We start from the raw sequence: 7,231 nt of genomic DNA, 5'->3' as shown, positions 1-7,231 counted from the left end.
TTGATAGGCACAAGCAAGGTGAGTTTGTGTTTTTTCAGTTGGAATGAAGTTCTTGGTTTATTATGTGTTGGCTGCTACTGTCCTATGTGTGTGTGAAGGTCTGCTATCATCACAATGGTACTTGGATCATGGAAAAGCAATGCAAGGTTTTGGTTTTTTGGAGCTTTTGACAGGTTTCTTGAAAATGCAAAGCAAGGTGAGATTTTGAGAGTGAGTGAAGTTGTTTTTGTCTGCAGTGGGATGGTGGCTAGCAGGGTTTGAACACACAATGCAAGGCTCAAGTTTGGTTCATTGTGAGCTTTGTTTGACAGCAAATGATAAATGTAAAAGATGAGGTTTTTGGAGTGAATGAAATTCGATGGTTGGTCTGCTATGTTATGCTTGATGGCTGCTAAGTGACAGAAAATGAGGCTTCATTCTTATCACAAGCAAGGCCAGGGTTTGTCTTATTTGGAAGCTTGGACAGAAAAAAAAACTCTGCTGTTGGAGTTGTGACAGCCTTTTTTAGCAAAATGGCCAAGAGTTTTTAGGAGATGAAAGAGGGTGGCTTTGTGTGCAATGCCATGACAGGAAAATGAGGCATCCAAATCTGCTGCTAGCCAGTTTTCTTGTGGTTTTGCGTTTTGACAGGTTTTGATAAATATGGTCAAAGTGGTTTTTAGGAATGAGATGAATCAATGCTTTTTGCTGTGCGTGATAGTGGTTAGTTGTGCCTGCAAGTGACTGAAAATGCTGAGGAAATGTTGTCTCAGTCAAAGCAAGGTTTGGTTCCTTTTGTGAGTTTTGGACTGATTTTGGTAAAATGCAAAGGATGAGGTTTTGGAGAATGAGTGAACAAGGTTGGTTCTGCTGTGTATGTTGGCTGTTAGCAAGGTTTGTCAATGATGAATGGATGGTCCAAACACAATGCTAGGCTTCAATTCTTTAGGAAGTTTTGACAGGTTTTGGACATGGCCAAATTGATGCAGTTTTTCAAAATGGGAAGTTCTGCTATGTTGTGATGGTTTGTGGCTTGTTCATTGTGTTTCAAATGACAAAAAAAAGATGAAAAAAGCCCTGCTGTTCTGTGTTGCTGGTTCTGCAAAATGTTTTTGGTTCTTTGGAGTTTTGATAGGTTTTTGCAAGAGTGCCAAAGCAAAGTGGATGAGTGAAGTCTGCAGTGTGTTGTCTTGTGTTGTTGCTGCTATGTCCTCATGACAGAAAAAATCCTCTACCAAACCTGCTGTTGGCTGTTGCTCCTATTTTAAACAGGATCTTGCAATTTTGTGGAGGAACATGCCAAGTGAAAATGAATGAAGTCTTTTTGGTTTTTGTGCTGCAATTGGCGTTACTCATGACAGGAAAAAGAGATGGAAAGCCATGCTGTTGGATGTGGTACAGTCCATGGCAAAGTTTTTTTTTGTCCTTTTTGGAAATTCTTGTGACAGCAAATTAGGAATGCCACAGCAAGGTGAGATTTTTGAGAGAGTGAGCCCTCTTGCCAAAATGGTCAAAAGTGATTTTTTGTATGAATCAATTTCTGTTGGTTTTGCCTGCTGTTACCCTTCTCATGACAGAAAATCATGGGCAAAAAATCTGCAATGTGATAAGGTACAAGTATGGTTCATGAGATGCATTTGGTGAGAACATGTACCTCCTTCCCTCAATCCAAGCAAGCAAGGGATGGCTCTTCTGTTGGTTTAGGCTGCTAATAATGTGTTCAAAATGACAGCAAATAGCCTCTAAATTTTCTGTTCTTAAGAGTACAAGGCAAGGCATGGTGGATGGTATGGACAAGTATGGTGAAATTGTCCTTTTCTTACAATTCAAGCAATCAAGCAATGGCCTCATGTACTGCATAATTTGAGCTTGCAAACACACTCTAAATGATGTTCCTGAGCTGTTCCAATTGGCCAAATGTTGGAAAAATGTTTATTTCAAAAAGTCAAACATTGGTCAAACTTGCATTTAAATGTGATAGGCCAAAAAATGCCATTTTGATTGGTGAAGTTTGGGCTCATGAAATTTATATTTTTGGAAAGAGGGGATCAAATGTGACTTGTAGGAAAAAACCCCACCAAAATTGGCCAAACGGTTTGGGAGATATGGCCCTTTGAAGTTCAAGGTTTTCTGAAATCGATTCGATCATAACTTGCCAAACACACATGGGAATTAAGAGTTCTTGGACTTTTTGGAAATGGGAGAACAAGATCTTCAACTTTCATGTTGGGCAAAAATTCATTTGAGGCTTGTATCATGATGTAAGTTTGAGGATCAAGACTTTCCATTTTTGGCAAGTTTCAGTTACAGGCCCAGTTTCCATTTTTGGAAATTTTTGATCTGGCTTCAAATTCTTCCATGATGGTGTTTGGCATGATATATGATGACTATTTGGACATGAATAAGATCTCACAAACCATTTCCTTTCATCAAATCACTGATTAAATAGGTAGTTGACCAACAGTTGACTTTTAGGGTTTCTGACTGATTGTGCATTGACTGATGATTTCCAAACCCTAATTCCTTGAGAACTTGACTTCAAATGATGTCCCAAGTTGTATGAACTCTTGATTATTGATCATGGTGCCCAAATTCCACAAGAATGGCCACCATCCACTGCCTTGACTGACTGTTGACTTTCTTTGACTTTTGACTGTCTGTATATGAACTGATGACCTCTGAGCCTTCAACCCTTGACATGAACACTTCAAATAGACCTCCAAGTCATGTGAACTTGTTGGACAAACCCTAGAGCCTTGGCTCCTTGAGAAACACCTTTGCTTGATTGACTGACTGATCTCCTGATCAGTTTGACCTAATTTCTTGATTGGCTTGCACTTGAGGCAAAAGAGGCAATGCAATGCTATGCAATGGATCATGATATGCTATGATCTAATATGAAAATGTATGCATAATGATAGGTGCAAATTTGAGGTGCTACACCCTGGACCATTGAAGTCGGGTTCATACATCCTGGCCGAGATATATTTTTCAATTGATCGGTTTTAGTCATCCGTTAGGATGCATTATGCAATATTTTAAAGTATGTTATCCGCCTTCCCTTCCTGTTTTGTACTGGATCCTGCTCCGTTTCATAATATTATGACAATCTTATTTCCTTGTTCTGCTGTACTGGTTGTTTCTTATCTTATTCTTATAATTGACTTTTCGAGGCTATCATTCATGGAAGCCCTAGGCATAAAAATAGGCTTTAATCATGAATGTCTTGTTCAATCCTCCGACTGATGGCGAGGTGGGGAAAATTGATATTGGTTCTTGACCCATGGCCGTTGCAAAGCTCGACATGTTCTAGATATATAAATCGGAAAGCCCCAGCGGGTTCTCGACTAATTGCATTTCTACTTTAACTATGTTAATGCATATTCTTGTCATGAGGATTGTGATAGCCCATGTGTGTTTTCGAATTAGTAATGACCAAATCCTGATATCTTTTAGATGATCATAGGTTTTTGGAAAATTCTGAGTATATCTGGCTTCATTCTTTACATGACCCATATTTATTGGGATCTGAGAATCTTTGGTGTGTTCTAAACCAAAAAAATCATTCTCATCGAATTATCAGTTCATAATCACTTTGTTGTTGGTCATCCCTTATAGAAGTGTTTTGCTGTGTTTAGATGCCTTATGATATCCTTTTATAATAGTACTTGAGCCCTCATGAGATTTGTTTATGATTTATACTATGTAGATACACAGCCTCAGCGAGCCAGGCTTTACTAATTTGTCAAGTATCTTACTTCGAACATAGGCCGACTAACTTCGAGTAGATCATGTCAGATATTTGTCCAGTGATACGTTACCCTAAATCGCTTAAGGTCAGGGGTTTGTTAAATTTGTATGATCGACATTCAGAGCCTAGGGGGGTTGATGTTAAATGCCAGAGGCTTCAATTTCGCTTGGACTTCAGTTAGGCCAGATGGTTATTAAACATTACCCGACCGAAGCCGATTATGCCAAAGGCTTCAAGTGCGCTTGTAATTCAGTCAGGCCATAGGTTTAATTAAACGTTACCTGATCAAAGCCGATTATGCTAGAGGCTTGAAGTGCGTTTGGACTTCAGTTAGACCAGAGGTTTTATTAAACGTTACTCGGTCGAAGCCGATTATTCCATAGGCTTCAAGTGCGCTCAGACTTCAGTTAGTCAGAGCTTTTATTAAACGTTACCTGACCGAATCCGATTATGCCAGAGGCTTCAAGTGTGCTTAGATTTCAGTTAAGCTAGAGGTTTTACTAAGCGTTACCCGACCGAAGCCGATTTCTCTCTTTTGTGAGGATCTTTATCGTTCTCGGCCCTTACTTTTATTGGAGGGTAAGTCTCTGTCCGATCTTCTTCCCGACAATTGCCATGTATAATCTAGGAAAGAGGAGGTGCTTCCTTCCCTCGCAGGGGAAAGGAGCGACACCCATTTGCCTAATGTAAGTTCTAATTTAATTTATAAACAACAAAGAAATTAATTTGTCTTATCTGACAACAATTATTTAAAGCATAAAATTTCATATACTTATCCTATTGTTTTTTTTGATGATTTATGTCTTGATGAAAGCTCCCCGAGTAGTTTGTAGACTTGATACTATCTTCGGTACTGGAAGCCGTTCCAGGTAGCCTTTTGTTGAATTCAAGGATTTCCTACCTCATGTCTTCATTTTCAATAAGCCTTGTCGGCCATGTTTGATTAATCAGAACCGGAACACATACAGTGAAAATACCTTTACACATCAATGAACCAAAATGGCTATTTATCCGATATGTTATATGATAGTATATTATGGTGTTGTATGATGTATGTAGTCGATACCAATTAGTGGGATGGAACTTGTCTCTTTTGTCTTGTATCTTATCTTCTACTATTTGATGACATTGTTTTTAGTGTGTTTGCTTAGAATCCACAAGTTTTCCTCTCTTTCATTTCTCTAATGGTGTTTGAAATAGTTGTTAGCAGTGTTGCATCCCTTTAGGCTAGTCTGCTTACAAGGGCGAGGAATACTACCTGCAGGACGAAGCTGGAGGCGAGTTGAGGACCTGAGACGATGCTCTACTGAAAAGAAGTCAAAAATTCCACATACATATGCAAGAAGTTTCATTTAACCAAACCAAAGACAATATATAAATCAGATTCGATAATTAATTAAATGATTATTTCAACATAATGTTACTACTAATATTTTGTTCATTCATCATCAACGACGACAAAAGCAACCTATTAATACCACATGAAAGCTCAAGGAATGTCCTGTATATTGGAGCTTCTTGTTAAGGTTAATGTCCTAGTTTGTAGGAGTTATTTTCTAGTTTGTAGGAGTTATTTTCTGAATTGTTAATAAGTTGCCTAGTCTTTAGGAAGTCCTATTTTTTAGGCTAATGCAGATTCTGTTATGTAAGGGTTTTAAATAGCCAACTTCTCAAATGAAATAAACAAGCTTTTCAGTTTATCATTTGGCATCAGAGTAGCAGTGCCAATGGGAAGTTCGTGCAACCGGAAATTCCAAGATTCGATGGGTACTATGAGCACTGGGCAAAACTGATGGAGAATTTCCTCCTTGCAAAGGAACATTGGACCCTAATTGAGAAGGGAATCGACACGGTTCCAGAAGGCACTCAAGGACAGAAGCACAAATGAAGGTGATAGAGGAGCAACGGTTGAAAGATATGAAGATAAAGAATTATCTGTATCAAGCAATTGATAGAGAAATCTTGGAGACCATACTCAATGATGATACTTCCAAGCAGATTTGGGACTCTATGAAACAAAAGTTCAAGGGTTCCACGAGGGTGAAGAGGGCTCAATTGCAAACATTGAAGTCTGAGTTTGAAATACTCAGAATGAAGGAGGGAGAGACTGTTAATTCCTATTTTGGGCGAACTCTTTCCATTGCCAAACGGATGAAAGCGTGTGGAGAAATTGTACAAGAAAGGGATATTACAGGGAAGATTCTCAGATCCCTTGTACCAAAATTTAATTATGTTGTTTGCTCCATTGAAGAATCCAACAATGTCGACACTCTTATCGTCGATGAACTTCAAAGCAGCTTGTTGATCCATGAGCAGAGAATGAAGAATGTCGACGGAGAAGAACAAGTATTGCTGAAGGTGACTCATGAAGGGAGATCTGAAAGAGGGAGAGGTCGAGGAAGAGGAGAAATTAGAGGAGGTCGAGGAAGAGGGAGAACATATCTAAACAAAGCTAATGTGGAATGTTACCGATGTCACAATTTTGGCCACTTCCAATATGAATGCCCTACATTAGGAAAGCATTCAAATTACGCAGAACTAGACGAGAAGGAGGAGATGTTGCTGATGGCCTATGTCGATGAAATTGGAGCAAAGCGAGAAGACATTTGGTTCTTGGATTCAGGCTGTAGTAATCACATGTGTGGTAACAAAGCTCTATTTTATGAGTTTGGAAGTGTCTCTCAACAAAATGTGAAGTTGGGCAACGATACTAGAATGCAAGTTTCTGGAAAAGGAAGCATCAAAATGGAGGTTGATAATGCTAAATTCACCGTCAGTGATGTCTTTTGTGTTCCTGAACTCAAAAATAATCTTCTAAGCATTGGGCAACTCCAGGAAAGAGGTCTTTCCATCCTTATAGAAGCTGGAATGTGCAAACTTTTTCATCCACAGAGAGGTTTGATCATTCAAATCAAAATGACGGTAAATCGGATGTTCATCTTGGTAGCCAAGATGCTATCAATGTCCCTCCAACCAAAACAGGAAGTATGTTTCAATGCAGCAAGTGAGGACCTCACACACCTATGGCACTGCAGATTGGGACATATCAGCAACACAAATCTCCAAATCTTGCAGAGTAAGCAAATGGTGCAAGGTTTGCCTCAATTGACAATCTCAAATGAAGTCTGTGTAGACTGTTTGAAAGGAAAGCAACACAGGGAGCCCATTCCAAAAAGAAGCACATGGAGAGCAACACAAAGGTTAGAACTTATTCATGCTGACTTGTGTGGTCCAATTTCACCTATTTCTAATAGTGAAAGAAAATATGTGCTATGCTTAATTGATGATTATAGCCAGAAAGTTTGGTCGTATATTTTGCATGCAAAGTCAGATACATTTGTTGTATTCAAAATATTTAAGACATTTGTTGAGAAAGAAACCGATCTTTCTATCAAATGCTTACGAACAGATCGAGGGGGGGGGGGGGAGTTCACCTCTATTGAGTTCAACGATTTCTGTAAAGACAATGGAATTAAAAGACAACTGACGACGGCATACACT

Source organism: Lathyrus oleraceus, chromosome 6 (genome assembly GCF_024323335.1).
Source record: "Lathyrus oleraceus cultivar Zhongwan6 chromosome 6, CAAS_Psat_ZW6_1.0, whole genome shotgun sequence".
NCBI classification, from domain to species: Eukaryota; Viridiplantae; Streptophyta; class Magnoliopsida; order Fabales; family Fabaceae; genus Lathyrus; species Lathyrus oleraceus.
This window is presented reverse-complemented; position numbering follows the sequence as displayed.